Below are 21,034 nucleotides of genomic sequence, written 5' to 3' on the forward strand. Positions count from 1 at the left end.
TGAATAAATAAGTATCTGTGATACTTATATTATATTATATTATATTATACCTCCTTGATATTATTTCTTAAAAAAAACTGTTTAATGTATTAAACATATTATGTATAAAACAATATTTATTTCCTAATTTTACACCATAAGCTGGTCAGAGTAATTAACTGTTTAATCTGTGTTCTGTAATCTAAGTTCATCAACTGGTTCCGCTCCAACCAACAGGAAACCCCTCTTTGGGTATGATTGTGAATGTCTTTATGTGGTTGATGAATTTTATCGCCCTGTGCGAGACTTACGGTCCCGGGTATTGCAAGCGTGAAGTAGCTTGAGTAAGTTCTTTGAAAAAGTATTTTAAGAATATTGAATATGTCGGTATTTTTAAACGGTATTATAAAAAAATTAAAAGATGAGAGATTAAAGAGAGGCGGAAAATAAGCTGAGTGAATTTGCTTGCATGATGAATTTCATGGTATGAGTATTGATTGTGCCACAGTGGTGATTAGTCAATGTGTTGTTTTAGTTCAAAATTAGTTCATGTGCTGCTCGTTTTTTTACTTTCCTCTAGTCGATCGCTGACTTTTGGTTTAAAAGCCAGTGAATTTGTGGATTACATCTCTTGTCTTGGAGATTCGGCCCTGTGTGTGTGTGTGTGTGTGTGTGTGTGTGTGTGTGTGTGTGTGTGTGTGTGTGTGTGTGTGTGTGTGTGTGTGTGTGTGTGTGTGTGTGTGTGTGTGTGTGTGTGTGTGTGTGTGTGTGTGTGTGTTCTTTTAAAATTTAAACCTTTTGATATTGCATTTTAACGCAGTTTGAGACTGGGTTGTTTGAGATTCACATTACGCATCAGATACTATTTCGGTCAACATCGTTATATTTCATATCGTATGATTTTGTTTCGTTGTGTCATCCAAACATGTTTACATTTCGAGTGTGGTATTCACAAGAAAAGAAGAATAACGCTAGTAAGAGAGAGATTTCTAAAGCTATCTAGAAAACGTATTCTATAAGCATTTCTTCTAGCGAAAACATAATAAAAAATGGAAAAACGTGAGTCCTGGTAATTCCTTTCCCAAGAACCTTTCAAGATCTTCGACATGTAATATATTCCCCAGGGAGCCTACTTTCCGAGAAAAGGCCGAAGCACGTTCTTCGACTACACGTTAGCTTCGATTTTGCGCTCGTCGTTGGCGTGTGTGTGTGCTGTAGCAGTCTAATTCAATTTTAAAGAAAACTATTTTCTGGGCAAAGCTGTAAAGCAGTTCAGTTTTAGTACCATGTCATATCCTGATCGTTAGTGGTCTGCGTGGGAAGTCTGAAAACATTATCAGTAATGAGTAGTCAACAAACACATGCGCGGAATAAAGCAATAGAGAAAAAATACATTAGCACGTGCTCAGAATAGACTTCGCCCATTGATGTTGGTAAACAGGCCGATATGAACATTAGCTTGTTAAGATACGTCTGCCAGTGATGACATTATCGCACATATTGTAACCTCAGCTACCACAAATGCTTCTAACTCATCAGCTGATCCATAATAGATTACCATCTTATTCATTATCAAACAGACTATTAATGGTTTCAAATTGCGTTCCACTCTCCACTTATGCACATCAGAATTTCGCTTTGAATATAATTCATAATGCAATGTAGCGCTGGATCCCGTGTGGATAAGAATAATTATCTACCACACATGTATTTAGAGATAACGCTCAAATGCATTGTCTCCATACACATGCAACAGAATTACTGTGACCAACCATTTGCAATAGGTTGCTTTGCTCAATAACTCATGTGGCATTAAGTTGCTAATATTATCATCACATCGATATTCAACTAGTTGGGACACACCAGAATATAATAATTCATTCTGCAAACTAATGTTAATGCAGATTTAACAAGGGTTTGGTAATATTGATATTTTGAACAATGACGATGGAATATATTTAATAAAAAAGTTACCTTCCTACACTCTAAAATACTTAAAAAACTCGTTTCTTTTCAAGTTTATTATAAATATATATATGTTATCGGCCTTCTACCGACAAGAGACTTAAGGAAGAAGGTCAAATATCAGTCAAATTCTGAATGAGGTCGTTAATTTTTAGGAATATTTTGGATTAACCCACCCAAGCAGTGTTTTAAGGAAATTTTGTACAAAGTTATAGTTGGATGGATGAAAAGTAGCATCTCGAGAGGAAAACAATGTACAGTAATGCGCAGAAAAAAGTACTTAATAACCACAACGATATATGTACATGGAATAAACTGGCTTACTAACAAAGAATATATGTTTACAGCTGATCATATCTACATCCGTAGATGTCGCTGGAATCTTGGTCGAATAAAATATTAACGACGGTGGATTACGTCCTTGAAATGGGTCCTTGAAATCGTGTCTTTTAGAACGTGCTTCGTAGAGCATGTCATCTTGGAGAACAAGGGCTGGGACATCTACTGGAGATATCGTGTAATTTTATCGCTTATTTCAGCAAGGTTTGAAAGTGGGTCATGTTGGAATACCCATTCCTTCAACATATCCAATAATATGAGATCAGGAGAACGTGAAGGGGTACGAAGAACCAAGAGAAATCTCCCGCTGTGAAGAGGGGAGGTTTCTCTTCGAAAAATTCAGGTCTCGAGAAACTAAGTAAGTAACCTGTAGGTTCGTCTGTTTACATAACCACTCAGATGGAAACGCGCTTTGCCAGAGAACCAGACATTGTGGAGGAAGGACGGATTTTCATAGACATTAGCCAGCATACGTGCACAGTATCGCCGTGTAGCTTAATCTCTTGCTGTTAAACACTGAGTCACCTGAATGACATGCGAAAAGGCGCTCCGCTCCTTAAGTATTCTCTGTCGCCGCGGTATCTCACGTTTATCACTGCTCGGCGTGACTACATTTCGGAGACTGTAACACAGGCTCCAGCACGTGATTCTCATTTGTGTTAACAGTTCGTATTCTTCTCGAATGCCCTTTGCTTGCGTCGGAACACTCCCTGTGCGTCGGAACCTCTTAAGGCTTGGTGCACGCTTATGAAAACGACGAACAAACTGCTCACAAACATGTTGTAGGCTTGGATCATTTGCTCTACCAACTTCGTACGAACGAAAATAATGCTCAACAATAAGTGTCTTTTCTTCTAACGTCAACACCATTATTGGTGAGTACAATTCCAGGGAGTAAAGAACATCTTAAAAATGTATGTACTCTAACAGAGTTTAGAACAAGTAGTAGTTGTGTTTGAACTCTGTGCATGTTAAAGTACAATATATTTTTATGTGTTATTGTGTTCACCTGATGAAGCCGGCATTTCCGATGAAACTAGTGAAACCTTATTAAATCTCTGATATTTGTTTCTCAGTGTTCAAGTTAGTTAATAATTATAAACTTGTCATTAAACCGAGTCAGTCACTCTGAAAATAACCTTATATATATATATACACCAGGACATGAAAATACCGATATGTTCGCACTGCCAAATTAGATAATTGTCACACATAAATTTTAATTAATCTTTCTGAGGACATTATTTTGTAATTCTACCTTAAAGTTGCATGGATTCTCCAAGTTTGTGGCCCATTCATGAAGGCTAGCCAAAGAGTATTATACCCGCAAAGTAAAAATTGAATTCCTTGTATTTGTTATACTTCTCTACTTTACTAACTTCTTGTTATTGAGCACTAGTAAGGGGATGGTGTGTGGGGGGGGGTACCTCGCCAATTGCAACCAATTTCGGTTGTCTATGTTACGAAAGGGATCTGGAAAGTTTTGATAAATACCCAAAACAAAAATTAATTCATTTTATATCTTCTTATATATCCTAAATTAAAAAGAAAACGAATTATTGCAATTTGATGAAACTTTGGGAATAACGGTATTAAGATATGTTCCTTCCTGTGGTTATATCAGTTGCCTTAAGACCATTTTTGTTGTACGTGTTTATCGGAACTTAAAACAGCTTGTAAATCGTTATTAATGAAATTTAATGATTTATACTGAAACCTGTTGGCAACTAATATTATATTTGAAAATTTGTATTAAAGTAAGAATTCTTTCAAAAGTTTTTCATTAAACTTCTAAGATTGTGATATACCCTCATAAAATCAAAATAAGTGGTATATTTCATGGCAGAAGAAATTTATCTCATTGTAGGGTAATGGATGGCAATGCAGTAATGTAGCCAGTGAAGTTCTAATTGAGGCTCGGCTATTGCTGTTACCCTCCTGCCATGATCAGAGCTTTAATAGCTCAATAACACCTTTTCCCTACACTGTCCTCTACAGATAACGGGGAAGATGAAAAGCATTCTTGCTTCGCCCCTTTAAGCCAGTCCTTATAAGGACCATAAGGATCTCAAAAAAAATCTCATAGAAGATAATTATAATATTTTAAGAAGCGTGTTTTTCTTCTTTCAGGTAATGGAATGTATATATGAATAATCAATTTATAAGACTGAAGATATAATATAGACCGAAAAGAAAGAACAAACGCTTTCAAATTCCAACAAACGATTCAGAACATAGGAAAAAAGTAAGAATCCAAACAAACAGCAGTCCAACCAATATTAATGTATGCTATAATTATAAATAATATTAATATTCATATATATATGAATGGTATCTGGAGCAAATGAAATTGAATTAATTTGACTTGCTTTCCAGATACCCTTCCTTTATAATCTTTTACATATGAATGTCTGGAGAAGGACTCAAGCCACGGAACTGTCGGACCATTCTTTATTTGTGGAAATTCTGTGACAGGTCACGCGTGCTTAAACATGCTTCAGCTATTTGTAAGATCAAAATTAGACTGACTACCAGCTAACAAACCTTTCCCCATATTCCAGCAGGATGTAGTATCTCCTCACCCCCCTGATTCACTGTGCTAGACCACTGAATATGCAGAGTCGAACCCAGTCATTTTCGACTGACATCGCCTGACCTTACTCCTCTAACTTACGTATCTTTTACTCAAATTCAGTTGAAAATCTGTCATGAAGCTTACTCATATTTAAATCAGGGTAATAATTCAAGTCGTTGTAAAGGGAATAAAATGTGAAGTTGTCTTCAGGAATGTATTACGGAGTCACTTATAAGCATACTTGGCATATCATGTTTGGAGTTTGATTATGCATATGTAAAATGAAGTGACACTGATGCAAAAATAGAGTACACTGGTGAAATTGCATAATTTAATGTCACGTTTGATCAATAGAAATAAGTTTCATAATACATAATATTGAATAATGAATAATAGTATAGAACGTTTTTTACCTTGGGTATGTAGTGATCAGAGCTTACACCACCTTTACCACGAGTTGCCTCAGACTTGCACTACGTGCATCCGCAAACTTGACTTACTTGTCTGTTTGCTTACTTGGGAAAAAGGATTAATACCTAGCTTATAAAATGGCTTGGTATCTTTAATATAAATGAATAATAGTGTTTATTCAAAAAAATTCCATTCAAGTTTACTATAAGTTTTCAAAAATACTCGGTTTTCTAGCTGTATAGAAATATTCTATTCGCATTAGCTGTGAAATGAAAAATTTGCAGTTCACATGATTTTCCTAGATTGTCGTTACTTACGTATATCCACAGTGGCAATTCAGTGAGCATATGACTAATACTAGGCTTTGTTTATTTATGTATTTGCTTCAAATCTCCTGGGTGCGAATTTCCATACTGGTAAGATCGGACTGTCTTGTTGGTACAACTGGCCAATATGTTATGGCAATCTATATAGATCGTTGCAAGAGCGCACCTTCCATATGACTTCCTTTCTGATAGTATATAATATCTAACTGCATGTTCAATCGGTTTCGTTGCAGGGCAAAACTGACCATAATAGGCAGCCTTTTGCTTCGTCAGAGACAGCGCCGGCGCCTAGTATTTTTTTTGTGTGTGCGATTAATGTTCGGCGCCTTTCCAAAAAAGTTTTTTTTGAATTAAGTGTGAATAAAACGAACAGGAAATGAAAAACAAATGAAAACCGCTTTACAGTATAATGTTACCTACGGATTAGTCCTGCTTATACAAATTGTTTTTTGCACGGAACTCAACAATTAATCATAAGTTGATTTATGATACATCAAAAAATAAAGAACTATTTCAGGTATATTTTCGTAAATTTTAATCAAAAATTACAGTGATATAATCGGGTCCAGTAAACAATTTCAGAATTTATTTGTTCGTTTCCGGGAAGATCTGAAGGGGCCCAAACGGAAGACGACGTACATTCATAATTATATGTAACATTCGTTGTTCGTTTAAACTCTTATCTCATATTTTTTGACATCTTTTAGGCGCCTTTCCTTCTGCAGCGTCTGTGTATATTGCACACTTCGCACACGCCACCAGCCGGGCCTACTCAGATATCATATAATTCAACTCTAATAAAAACAATTAAAAAATATTCCTAAACGTGAATGATGGCATTTCAACACCTGATTTTTCAACTAAGTAGCATTTATCTATACAAGCTTAAGCTATTTATATAGTACTTAATTAAGGATGAGATGATTATTTCGAAGTCACAACTAAAAAAAAAAAATTAAAACATTTTAACTGTTGATTATAACTTAAGACAAAACCACGATGTTTGCATTTAAAAACTGCTTTGTAGCAGGAAATATAGAGTAACAAGACTTTCTGAAATCTTATTTGATAAATAAAAATGCACCAACTCAGAAATGGACAGAAATGTTGTTCTTTGAAGTTGAGGAATAGCAGCCACTCTTCAGGGAAGCGGCATTTTTACAAATATGTATACTATATAGATGATGATAATGAGGTAATCAAAATAAACATTGCAGTTTGGCTGTTTTCAGTAGTAGCAGAAGATCACTATTGTTTTTAATGAATAGTTGAATTAGGAATCTTGCCAACCAGGAATTCAGAAACACTGCTCTAGCTGTTAAACATCGAAAATTTTCGAACCACCATAGGTTTCCAACAAACAGGGAAAATTTCACGCTAGAAGATAAAAATCATCTACAGCCGATAGACTTTCTGAACAATAGTGAAATCATTTTCCTCTGTACACTCCATAACACACTTCTTATTATTGAATAGAACCCTATTGAATACATCTATACCTGATTATTCAAATTTTCTGGAGACCACGCGTTTCAAGTGAATGCTTTTTCAGATCACATATGGATATAGCAGAGTTTTCCTCCCAGAAACTCGGGTTATTCCGCTAAACAGAAAAAACCAGCCAAAAAAAAAAAAAAAAAAAAATCATCCTCCCTGATAAAATGCAAATCAGAGAAAAACAAGTTATCCATTTAAGACAGCCGAGCTGACTTTATTGACATACTTTCCCAAAAAAAATACCCCTTTGATAAAAGGCAAATAACTGAAACAATATCTCCATTTAAATCACCCGTTCTACCTTTATTGGTAATACCCCCACCAAATAAATAAATAAATGTTTTTTTTTTATATATAATAAAATACGTTCTATATTCCTGTGCTGTAGACATAACCCAATAATTCCATGAGATTTCTTTTACTCTTTCTTTTACTTATTTCTTCACTAATTTCCTCTTATATTTTAACTTCGCTTCAGATAGGATGTATGACAGCCATTTTACTTGAGGTTTCATGTGGAGGCACATCTTCAGTTTCAAGATGGGATGTCAATAACGTTACAGCTGTGGAGCCATCTGGATGTGATGTTGTATAGTTAAATAGTACTATTCATGCTCAGGCAAATACTGAGTTGAGGGGGCTGGAAGCAGAATTGTAATTGTTTGTGTACCATCACCTGTAGTGGTGACTCCTGGTGGCAGATTATTACCTTCACTAAGGGCACTGAGATAGTAATAAATTAACTGTGCAGTCGAAGCATTTCCAGGTAAAATGCCTTCCAACTGTTGGAGAGTATTCTCAGGTAAATGAAACTGAGCAAGAGCTTATACAGTAACATGTTCTGATCCTATCGCATCCTGAGTTATGTACTGTAAAGTATTACTGTTATTTCCAGCAATATTTGATACAGGAATGGCACCGCATTTGAGATCAGACATATGATTTATAAAGTTCTCCTTGCTCACTGAACGAAAAGTGCAAAGAGTACATGCATATCGCCCATTCATTCCAGGGTGTTTGTTTCTAAGATGAGTCTTGTAAGAGATTGCCTGAATGCAGACATATGGACAATGAAGACAATTATAAGGCTTTTGTCCTGTATAACGCATACGATGAATTGTGGTCCCCAGTACAGTATTCACAAAGTTCACACAAGAAAGGTTTTTCACCAGTATGTTGCCTCATATGTAACTGAAGCATCGCTTTTCGTGCACTGGTATGACCACAGTAGGTACATACATATGGCTTTAATTTATTACGTACAGCTTGCTGATGGTTACGGAAGCATTTAGAATCAGAAAATGTCCTATGGAAGATTTCACACTCTTGTTCACTATACCACCATTTCTCTGGCATGTTCTTTCGATCCAAATGTATGACGCTATGATTCCGCAACTGACTCAGTTGTTTAAATCCTTTTCCACAAGTATTGCAAACAAAACCTCTTTCTTCACTGTGAATTCGCTTGTGATTTTCTAATTTAAAATGACTATATGTGTATATGCGCATGCATTCAGAGCAGTTGTGCAAATCCATATCAATTCCATGCAATTTCCATAAATGCATAGCTAATCCTCTCCAGTGGTCCATTTTTTCACCACACTCTGGACAAATGAAAGGGTTTTTCCTTTTTTTATGATGTGTGACAACGTGAATGATACTGCAGAATTGCCTCAGTTGTGAAAAGGCGAATGCAAAGAGAAAGCCGGTGTTCGTTACACTTATACTGTATATCCTATCACACCGACTTTCTCTTTGCATTCGCCTTTTTCGAGATTCTTGGAAATAATCTTCTTCTAAAGCCTTTGGAGGATGTATTTTTCTCTTTGCTGGCAAACTTTCGTCTAACCTACCACCGTCTTCTGATTCATCATCATAACTACCCATACCATAAGCAAAAGCATCACACATTTTACTATTTGAAGTTGAAGATGGAAATGGACGAGTTCTAGGTCTTCCCCTCTTTCTTGGAGGCCCTAATCTTTTGTCCCTAGCAGAACTAGGCTCTAATTTTATGTTATGATCCTTAACCATATGTTGCTTGCAACCATCCAAAGAACTAAATCCTATGCAACACAGAAAAATGTGCCTTTCTTGTGAAGGTGGTGCACAGTTTATAACAGCAGTTTCCTGAGCAGAAGATACAAGATTTTCTAATGCACAATCTTTTCTCTCTTCATTTGAAACTTTAGTATTCAGCTGTATGGAAGCAAATGAGGGTCCAGAATTAGCCTGCATTTCATTAGAGCTTTCTTCAACATCTGATGCCACTTCAGGTGGTGAATCCTCAGGTTCTTGTTTTGCTACCATTATTTCTGGTGCATTCTGTGAAGTATCTTGATTCCCAGAATGTCTGTTTTATTTTAGATGACAGTTGCGGATATGTAATACAAGACCAGCTTTCTATGCACATGAAAAACGATAACATTTACACTTATACGTTATAACAATATCCGTGAAGTCCTCAAGTCTAGTAGCTGAAGCCAGAAACTGCAGTGGTTGAAAATCATCCATTGTTGAAGAATTAGTATCGGCAGCTTGGTCAGCAACTGATTTTGGAGTATCCTGAATGACATCACTCTGTTCTGGCTGTTCGGTTAAATGAATGGTATACCTAGTCTGTGGAATTTCACCATCAAGAGTGGCAGCAAGAGAGGTTTGGACCGATTCAGATTCTTCAGACATATGAATATTAGTAGCACCTTCAGATTCTTCTTCAGTAACATGCAACAATAAAGAAACACTTTCATTTCCATCTATATTTGTTACTGTAGGATCTACACCAATTTGTACAGTTTCACCCTCAGTTGTTTGTAGCTTCTGTCCATCTGTGGTTATATGCTCAATGAAAAACTGTGTGGTAGTTTCCTCACCCTGAAATGTCATTGTTGACATAATTGCTTCCTGACCAGAGGCTAAACTATTACTGCTAACTGCCTCCATACTTTGTGTCTCTGATACAAGTGTTAGAGGCAAAACTGCTGCACTGCTGCTAAATTACTTGTGAAATCTTCCTCTGCTGAAACTGCATGATGCAAGTTAACACTGATAACTTCAGAGGTAGCAGCAGTTGCAACAGCCATGATGGCTTCTGGTTCCCTTTAGTGTCTTCTATGACTATCTGTGGTGACTCTGTTTCTTCATTAGATTCCATAATTTACACCCAAATTTTTAGCTCTGCTAATTCAATGCCTCCTAGAAGACATGACAGCTAGAATTATACATATCACATATGGCCACTATCAGGATTCTCTGAAGGTAATATACTGGATCTTTAAAGTCTTAATCAATAGAAGAATGAGAGAGATGGAATAACTGAGTTCTTCTTTAAACTATACTGTGTAAAAAAATATAATATAATACAGTATAGTAGGCACATTAGGTAACATACTCGAGCAACTGGGATTCCATCTGAATCATGCTCATGGTTTCATGATGTGCAAATGACCTTAATCGTTATTAATTGCACACTATACCCATTACGGTGAAGCTGTATTTATCTGAGCTATATCTCCAAGTGTCCATTGGGATCTACCATAATAAATATATTGACTGGAATGGTTATACGGAATACAAATCATAGTGTTAATACTTGGAATTATCTGAAAATTATTATTGTGTTAATTTTAATTAAGTTAAATTACTTTTTGCTTTTGAATTTTTAACAGTTGTGTAATGTAATTAACTAATGTATTTTTTGGCAATTATCCTTTTAATTCAAACCTGAATGATGCGTAGGTAACATTGTGACGTCACTAGCACATTAATAGATGACCTCTTTCTCTCTCTCTTTCACCTACGCCTATCTATCACTTTCTCGCGGAGGAAATGCTCATGCACCGTCTTTACTACAGATCATTTTTAATAAGTCAGTAACGCGTCAGTAAGCTTTTTTATATAATATTAATGTAATTATAATTATATATTCATATTAGTTCTTATTTCTAAATAAAAGATGAATTATTTATTGGTATATATTTGTTATAATAACCATTGAACTAAATTAAATATATAAAATCTATTAGTATTATAAGAATGGGAAAATTTTAATAATCTTTAGGTGTGGATAAAATTCAATGTAATGAATTTTGAGTTGTATAGTAAAGCTGAGAAATACGAAAAATTTAAATAAAATCACTTTGAAAATTTTAAAAAGAGTTTGCTATAATGAAAGGATTTTATAAACATCCATAAAATATAAGATTAAAGGTTTCTGTTAACGTAGCCGGAGCTGGCCTAACAGACTTAGGCAGAGCAGGTGTAAAAAACATGCATTTCGCCTTCCCAAATCTCTAGCGAATCCAATAATGAAATTTAACAGAAAGGCTTTCAACTAAGAGTTGACACTCCTATTGATAATCGGATTACGGTATTTTATCGTTCGCAAATGCTGTAGTTTCTAATCCTCCTCTAATCCAAAGTACTCATCGATTCCTGCACCCAAATGTCTGAATTCAATTCCCTTTCTTTAATATTTGTGATTTCCAACTCAACTGATTCTAATATAATTATCACCAGAATATTTTTAACCAGCAGCATACTTAATTACATTAAGATTAAATCACACACACGAAGTTTATTTAACTTTATTTCTTTTAAAATTATGTATGCAATAAATGTTTCAACGAATGTTACTTTACTAGTAAATAAACTCCGAGCATGGGTTCTTTTTTCCACCAACGTTGTTTACTCACTTGACCACAATACACCATCACATGAGGTTTGTATGACCTCATCATTAGTTGCAAGATGGCAGAATAACTGGAAACCGGTCAGAAGTAGAGGCGTATAGCGTAATCGGATTCCTCCAAATAAAGGACACTGCACCTGAAGGAAATTCATCGTTGGTTGGCAGAAATATATACAGCAAACATTACTCACGTTACGAAAACAAGTGTGAGTTTGATTAAATTTCTTCTGAAAACGGAAAGACAAATGTCGCAGTGATAAGCAGTGACCTTGTAATCAAGTACGTCCACTATGACTGGCATTTATTGTATAGATAGCTTAATCAGAGAAGACAGACCCATTAATCTGAGTTCTTATTAAGATCACATTGGCTAATGGGAGTACAACATCGTTCTTGATATCCTGACCTTGAACTGAATGATTTCCATCTCGAATCATTGAGTGGCAAGCGATTTACAATTTGTTGAGTAGTAAAACTGATTCCTACCAAAATCGACTTACGCGTCATGCACCATTTATATAAAAAATAAATTCCTTCCCATGAGTTCTTATATTGCCTTATTAAAAAAAAAAAAAAAAAAAACACTCTTCGCTCCGTCATGATCAAAGTACTCCTATAAGAAGACAGTTTAATGATAAGAAAAACCATTACTAATTAGTACAGGTCCTTTACTTCTAGTATATTAGATATAAAGGTCTTTATACTTATACGAAAATGAATGAAACACCAACCAATTAAAAATGATCAGAATGGTTTGACGACAGCGGAAGTGATAAGTGAAAAATAATCCTAAAAGTCTTATACCTTGGACAAGGCGTTGGAGCAAGCGTCCAGAAATAAAAATGTAAAATGTAATGCTAATTAGATAGTTCGTAACTAAGATCTTTGATCAGCCCTGAAAGACAATTTTGCTGGGGAATATTTTGGGCCACTCGAAGGTATTTCATTGGCCCGATTTAGCTAGCAGATCCTCACCAATATTAAGATTCGCACTCTAATAATTATTCCACTGTAATCGGATATATAGTTCATCAGTGGCAGTCGATGCAAGGTTATCAAGGCAGGCTAAACTCCGATGACATTAAGCTGGTATATTACAGTATTGTTAAATGTTGGAATATGTCAATGCAGCATATAAGTCAATCACACTGCTGTACTACAACACGTGTTATTGCTGTTGCAAGTTCACTTAGTGTTAAGCTAACATTGTTACCATAGCGATGAACCTCCGCTGCTCTTTTGAGAACTGTGTTAAGCGAAATTATTATATTAAAAGCCAGAAATAAGATATTAACGAAATGTTAAACACATGTAAAGATTTTGTTTTTCAAAATATTTGACAAATGACAATGTATATGGTTGTTTCATCAAAGATTCATCCTAAAGAAAAAGCAAAGGGAGAAAAATAATTAGAAATACAAATTGCACTTAGCAGATTTTAAAGATTTAGTCAAGTATAATAAAATTCTAATGAAAATGATGCAGATAAGGATGAAGATTCAGGCTGTGTAACAGTTTGGAATTAGGAACACAGCAGCAGAACTGAGGTTAAAGCAGGTGATAATAAAAATCTAGCAGCAAATAGAAATAGAAGAAAATATTGCCTTGTCTAGATTATTATGCATTATTATGAATTAGCTAAAAGTCAAAGAAGGCTTACTCAGTTGAAGTAAATAAGTAAACAAATAAAAGATAACAAGAAAGAAAGAAAAAATTGTTCTATAATTACTAAAGAAAGAGGTATTCGACTTTATTGAGGTGATGTAAAACTACATAGGCAAAGTGAATACTAGATCCAACATTATTTCAAAGCAGACTGTTTGTAGAAACTGTGAAAGATTCATGAGTTGACCTGAGAGCTTACGAGATACAATCCTCGGCATTCCCGAGTTGCCTTAGCTTGCACTACGTAAAAGACATGGGCGCTCCCAAGCGTCCATATATTGACCCTTATTAGTGCATTAGATAACGTTTTCGCTGGATTGACAGCCGTTTCAAATTGGTTGGTTCTCTCCAGAGACCAGGCCTGTTTATGTGCAGTTATCATCTCACCAAAAACTGGTGCAATCCCTCAGATTGCCCAAAATTAGCGATCTGAAGGATCATTTAACTCAGCGGTGGCTCTGCTCAGTAACAGACTCATCTTGCCACTAAGCAGAATTGCTCATATTCCAGGGAAAAGCATCAGCTGAGGCAGTCCTAATGCCGGCCACCCCCAAACGAGCCAAATCCCCAAATGCTCAACAGCTCCCTCAAGGCTTGTTTATGTAAGGTGAAGTCTCCATAAACTCGGTCGATCCCTCAGATCACCCAACAGTGAGTGACCCAAAGAATCACTTTACTCAGTGACTGGCTCACCCTACCACTGAGCAGAACCGCTCATATTCCAGGGAAAAGGATCCGCGGAGGCACCCTCGATACAAGTCACCCCTCCCCCCCAACGAACCTAAATCCCTGGATGCTCATTCCTGTCCTATTCGTTACATAATTTGCTGACCAGCCCACAAGAAATTATGATTTCTTTATGAATAATAATAGTACACAGGTTTGGTCTCGTGTTTATCATATTCGTTTATCTGTTTGATGTAAATTCCAAGAAAAATATTCTCAAAAAAAAAAAAAAAAAAAACATAAAGCTACAATCATCTTTTGTTCTTCTAAAGAAGGTTACAAGGACCTTGCATAGAAAGTAACGCTGCCAAACTCAGCAAGTAATATTCTGCCACAAGTCTCTAATACACATTATGTACTGATGAACTTCTATAGGACTAGCGATTTTTTTTTCTGCATTGTCTTATTGTTTTCGGTTTAAAATATATTCCATAAGCTAATGGGTTTCTTATCACCTTCACTGTTTCACCTTTAAAAGTCTTTGATTGTACTGCAGCTCACACACTGATGATTATTGACTGATATGTAAGATTGATAATGGTTTATCAGGACTTTTCATACGAAAAATGAATTAGTTAATCTCATACAGATATGGAAAGGTTTTATTCTCCAGGAAAGTTTGAGTTTTTTCTTCTTGCAAAACAGGCAAACTGGCCAGAAACACGCAATACACGCATAGGAGACTACGTGGATAATAAGAAGAAATAAACGACCTGATAAGTTTCACATTACAATAGATCTATCACAAGTCCCTTGGACCAACTCTATATAACTAAGAGGAAATATCCAAGAATTAGGATATCAGTCATCTCCTTCCTCAATGGCTTCTTAAGCAGATACTTCGTGGGATATTGAATAGACAAAGATGGCTTCGTAATTTGAAATTAGCCGAAAGAATTCTATAGAAACCGAAACTCTATATATAATAAATATAAAATAATGTAAAAGGCATTATGACGATGATTGATACATATTGTACCTATATAATAACACCGAATAATAATAAAAAAAATAAGAAGAAGAAGAAGAATTTGTGCTAAGTACTAAAAAGAAATTTAGTTCGCTAAAAAGTATGATTTCGGCAAAATTTGATTTTCAAATGAAATTAATTATTGCGATAAACGCCAGTTATTACAATTCGTACATTATTTGATTAATTTATTAAAAATGAGACTCTTAAATTGGCTAACTTGTTTACCGATATAATTCCGACATAAAATCAGTGTTAAATGAACGTTTGGTTTACGTAAGCGTTAATTAATAAAACCACTTGCTCAGTTCGGTTAAACAAGCAGAAAAGCCAAAACTAACAACAATTACAGTAACTGTTCACAAGTCACATCCGGGAATTAATTAATCATAGCGACAGGCCACAATTGAACTAGGAGATATAGCGTTAATATCAGAAACTATGGGAAATTTGCTGCAAGCGTATACAATCAATTTTCGGTAACTTCTGAGTTATAATTGCATACTTGTTTGAGTTATGTAATTAAAACTTTTCTTGCATTTTATAATAACGTAAATGGGAAAGATAACTATGATTTTCTATTTAACTTTTAACTATTCTAACTTTTAAACAGTTTTAATTTTAATTTTTGAAATCAACAATTTTAAACTGCTTACCTTTGAATAGTCATTTTAAAGAAAGAAACATCATTTTGCATTGATTTCGAATTCAGTAATAAAGTTTTGGAACAATTGCGATTTATAAACATATTAACTGTGAGGAATAAAATTAATAGGCTAAAATTCATTTAAGATTGCTTTCTCAGTTAAACGAAAAATATCCTTTTTTATTTGTTTGAGACAAGTTACTCTGACTTCTATTTGCGTTTAAGTGACTCCGCATCGCTTGAGAAACTTTTTAGTGTGTGGAATAGAAAATATTCTTCAAATACTTTAATTACTACACAGCAATTATATGTTTAAATATTTCCCGTAATTTTGATATTATTTCTTTTATATTTTACAACATAATTTGCTATTCATATTTTTACCTATGTTAGAATCAATATTTTAAAATTATTTTTAGTCCAAATAAATTTCAGGTTTAATATTTATATATCCTAATAATAAAAATTATAATATAATTTACATGTTATAATCAATATAAGTATGATCTTACCAAGACTTTGACTCGCTGTCAATTTACGAAAGCTTGGGGGACAAAGTTGCTCACGTCCATAGCGATCCTTAAGCTATACGTGTCCCCTGGGTGGTGTAAAATGAGCAACAGCGATAGGCAGCCAGTTCATCCTAAGGATCTCCTGGCCAATTTCATGATGTCTACTGAATATAGTGACTTACAGGAACCAGAATTTAGAAACATTGGCCCTACACTACGTATTTGTGAATTAAATATTCAATCTATTATTACTAAACTAAATAATGATAGTTGACTTTATCTAATGAAAAGTAAAAGTCTTTAATCCTGAACCATTCTTCTTTACAAATCGATTCTTTTAACATTTTTAACTCGGTATGTATGTATACATACATACAGAGAGACAGAGGCTGTCTAGCTTAGTTTTCAGTTTGAATTAAAAATTTTTAAAATTAAAGAAATATTTCAAATTAAATGAACAGCGTTTTCTGATAGTTCTCATCAACCACTATCAATTATAAAAGAATCAATCATGACCGGTGTGATATTGTGAAGAAATATTCGCTGATACGTTTGCGCTAATTTATGTATTTTCATAGATATATTCTCATTCGCCTCAATAAAATTTACGGCTAATGTTTTTGGGATTAGTGAAAATTAGTGACTGTGGTTTTCCTGCTGATTTGTATATTTGTTTAATGTTTTGTATGGTTATTTAATAACTGGATTGCATTATTCTGCGTGCATAAAAATATATTATTTAAGTTTTATATGGCATGTCCCTATTCTTCGTAACTTTAATAGAAATATATATTGAATCAAATTGATAATATACCAAATAGACAAATATTATTATTGTTTTTGACACTTCCAGGGAGTCCAAGGGCTCTTCGAGGGAGGCCACCTGCTCTACAATAACAACATCTCCACTATTCAATCAACAACTGACCGTATACACCAACGACATCTACCGCCGACCACCACTAGTATTTCCACAGACAATCACAAACATCCATGCCCACGGCGGGATTCGAACCCGCAGCCTTTTTGGCGAGAGTGGATGCGCTATATATATACTGGAGGCGCTCTGCCCCTCCTCCCTACGGCGCCCAATCCCCCGAGTTCCGGGCTGATAGGCCGGTTCTTTATGAATCTCACTTTAATTATTCAAAATCACGAAATGAAAATAAAATATTTACTATATAATCAGTCATGACATGCGCGTTATGCTAATTTCAGTAATGAATACTAACACGTACTGTTCTAATGGTCGACAATGAGTTGGATTGTTGTAATCCTGAAAGGATACAATTGTTGTCTCATGAAGGCAAACACATTGTTGGACGTTTCAAAATAAAAAACGTGACATAAAAACGTTTCAAATTTCGGCTTTTCTTTTTGTATATATATAAGGATATATTTGGTTATATATATATATATAACCAAATTAGTCTATTACTTGGGAGAACTCCAATATTATCATATCTATCATTTCGGGCTTCTAAGGCTCTTCTGACTGAATTCCTCTGAGTCCCTTCCCTGTCATCTTGGCTTCGAATTCCTGTTTTGCTATTCTTTCATCAATCATTCGTTTTAAATGCAAATGCCACCTTAAATTAGCTCTGCTGACACCTTCTTGAATTCAATACTAAATTCTTTTCTAATGTCTTCATTTTTAATATCACTTGTTCCGGGCACCTAATTTTTCTCAGAACTCTAATATCGGTGGTCTCTAATCTTTGATCAAATGTATAACTCAACTTTATGTATAACCAAACTCTCAGATCGATAACTTAAAACTGGTCTGAACACTGTTTTGTATACGGCAAGCTTGGTGTTTTGGCTTTATTCTCTCTGATGCCATATAACTTTATTAAGCTGGCTATCTATCATTCCAACTTTGCTTTATTTTGTTGTATATTTACAGATTAACTTGCCTTCTTCACTAAAAGCTGAACAAAAATATTTTGTTCAGCTTTTAGTGAACAAAATATTTGTTCACTAAATATATATATATATATATATATATAACTATAAACATATAGAAACTTACAGGTACATCATGTATGTGATATCTTGAATGTATAAATATATTAAATATATAATTACCTGAGAGTCTATGTAGTCCCCATAGAAATGATATTCACGATAGATCTAGTTATCGCAAAGAAAGACTTCTCCAACTTTTTTTGTTGTTGTTTTGTTTTGAAGCTGTTCCTCACCCTTTTCCCGAGTTTGTTAATCTCTGGCATATCGATAAGCAGTTTTTCCTCAGGGATATCGGTTTTGTAATCGAACAATTCAAGTAAATCTACCATAGAATGCACAATATTTCAAACAGAAACATGAATCTGATGTACTACGAGATAGTTTGCTTGCAGTAGTCTGGTCCACCAATGAGAATTAAATTCATTGATGGTCCTAGGTCAGTTTTTTGAGATTGGTTAAAGTTGGAGTTGGAGAATTCCACTGTTTATTAGTTGCAGAAGGAAACTGCTATCCGCTTTTGCAACTCTTTTGGCATTACATTTATTTTCCCAGATATCCCATACCATCTTCAATGTATCATTTAGGCTGTAACTAACAGTTTAATTATTATCAGAATTCTTAAATTTTATTTTATGTTGATTTCGGCTTCCCACCGAAATTAAATCTTATTGACGGATCCTGAACCAGAGCAGGGGAACAACATCAGTAATGTTAGCTATTAGAATTTCTACATTTTGTACGACGACTTTTTCGAATCTATATCATTGTGTTCGATTTTCAAAGTTCAGGTTTTAGTTTTAACCGTTTCAGGCTTCGAATAAGAGGAGTGGCCTCACGCCGGTAAAGGAAATTAATCTCAATGCCAAGCAGTATGGAAAGTTCTGCATCAGCTTAATCATACTATTGACAGCAGGTTCAAGCACTTTTACTAGAGGATAATTCAAGCCGATTGGTATTTTGTCAGTAGTATCGACAATAGTGAACGAAAGGCCAACGCTTTCACTCATATGTTTTCACAGAGGAGTTGGTGTGTTCACTGGATATGATGTTTTAACTTATCAAATCAGTCATATGTCCTCAACAACATACGCAGCAATTTCCCGTCAAAATATGGACAGGTGTTTTCCGAGACAAATTAATACGGTGGCTGTATGTTTTGTCAAACCGGTTTGGAGAACCTCTGTACCCTAACTTATTGTAGTGGCCGGTAGAAAACACCATCCATGATCTGTTCGATGACATTTTCTTGGTGTGGAAGAGAAATGTCTGTTATGTGAATGACAGAGTTCTTCCAAAATTCAGTTGTGCAGAGGGTATATTGTTCAAAGGTTTTACTAAAGATGAATCGGTTGAGGTGAACCAGTTACATATCCTCCGTCACCTGACTTAATTTCCGTCCATTCTTATAGTGCTATTTGTAAACATTAGTGTAACCTACCCTGGTGGGTAATGTAGATCAAGTTGCGGAACTTGTAGAAGAATGCGCTCCCACATGACACCAGTCTGGAACTTTCGAACGAGTGAGGCTCTCAATAGTGAAACGTTTCAACAGCTGGGTGGCTGGCAACGGAAGTCATTTTGGATATTGCTGCGAGCATACGGCCACTGTTTCTTTTGCCTGTTACTAAGGAAATGAAGCTAATTTTGTGAGAATTTTCCCTTCAATCTACATTGCAACCTGTCAGTATTCGTGTTGTCAGTACAAATCTCGGACATTTTCGGACTTATGTTCATTGAGACCTTTCCGTTAATTTTTACAGTGTAGAATACGCCATTAAATTTATTAGAGGAGTGATGAAATCACCTTCCTCGTATTTATATAAAATCCTTTATTTCGATATCAAACCATAAAAGGAAAAGCATGTATTAATGTATTTGTGTGTATATTAATATATGTGCATTAATAATAATAGTAATAATATTTAATATTGATAATTAATAATAGCATATTAATAATAATGAATATTAATAATGAATAATAGCATATTAATAATAATTAATACTTGCATATTAATATTTGTATGTATGTATTAATGTATTAAAAATGGATTTAGTATTGTTTGATGCTGATGATTACAGAATCAAACAATATGATGCTGTCTACATTTGCTACCTGAAAGGCTCATAGCAACGGTATGAGCCTTTCTGGGTAATAACTTTTGTTTCTTCCCAAGCTGTCATTCCTGTTTACTCGCTAAATACGTACATTGCGATTTTTGTATATGTACCGAGTACTATTGCTATCCCAATCAGAATTATTAAGGAATTGTTTAAACTGTTTTTACAAACCGCGGTATCGTAAATATATCGAATTTATGAATGTATTCTTCAAGAAACGAAAGAATATTCAGGAAGAACTTGCTTCTCGGAATATGAAACATTTGGATTCTGAGTTATGTTGAGTGGTCTGAATTACAGAATGCATCAGATGGATCAGTACTTTAGAGAGAGCATTTCGGTTGTTTTGGATATTCAAGTTTCACTCATAAAAATTTCATTTACAAACTTTATGATTGTTTTTGCTCCATATTTCATAAAGGAAACAACGCAAATGTGAAAAATCTTTCTTTTTAATTATTTCTAACAGGAAGATATTGAAATATATGGATGGCAATTGAGTATTTTAATTGAAATACAAAGACATAAGACTCTTCGAAAGAACACAGTATTCACAGATTATACCTGTTTGCTTCGATAACTGAGATGAGCTTTTTCGTTTATTTTTTGCTTACTTGATGAGACTACTCGCGTTTCGAAGACAGGCA

General features: G+C 34.7%; 1 pseudogene; it reads right to left on the reverse strand.

The window, feature by feature from the left end:
- Positions 1–7,697: 7,697 nt before the first annotated feature.
- Positions 7,698–9,402, reverse strand: LOC150101861 (uncharacterized; annotated as a pseudogene).
- Positions 9,403–21,034: the final 11,632 nt, after the last annotated feature.

This window comes from Typopeltis vanoorti, chromosome 11, assembly GCF_054136105.1.
Source record: "Typopeltis vanoorti isolate ZY-2024b chromosome 11, IOZ_Tvanoo_1.0, whole genome shotgun sequence".
Classification (NCBI taxonomy): domain Eukaryota; kingdom Metazoa; phylum Arthropoda; class Arachnida; order Uropygi; family Thelyphonidae; genus Typopeltis; species Typopeltis vanoorti.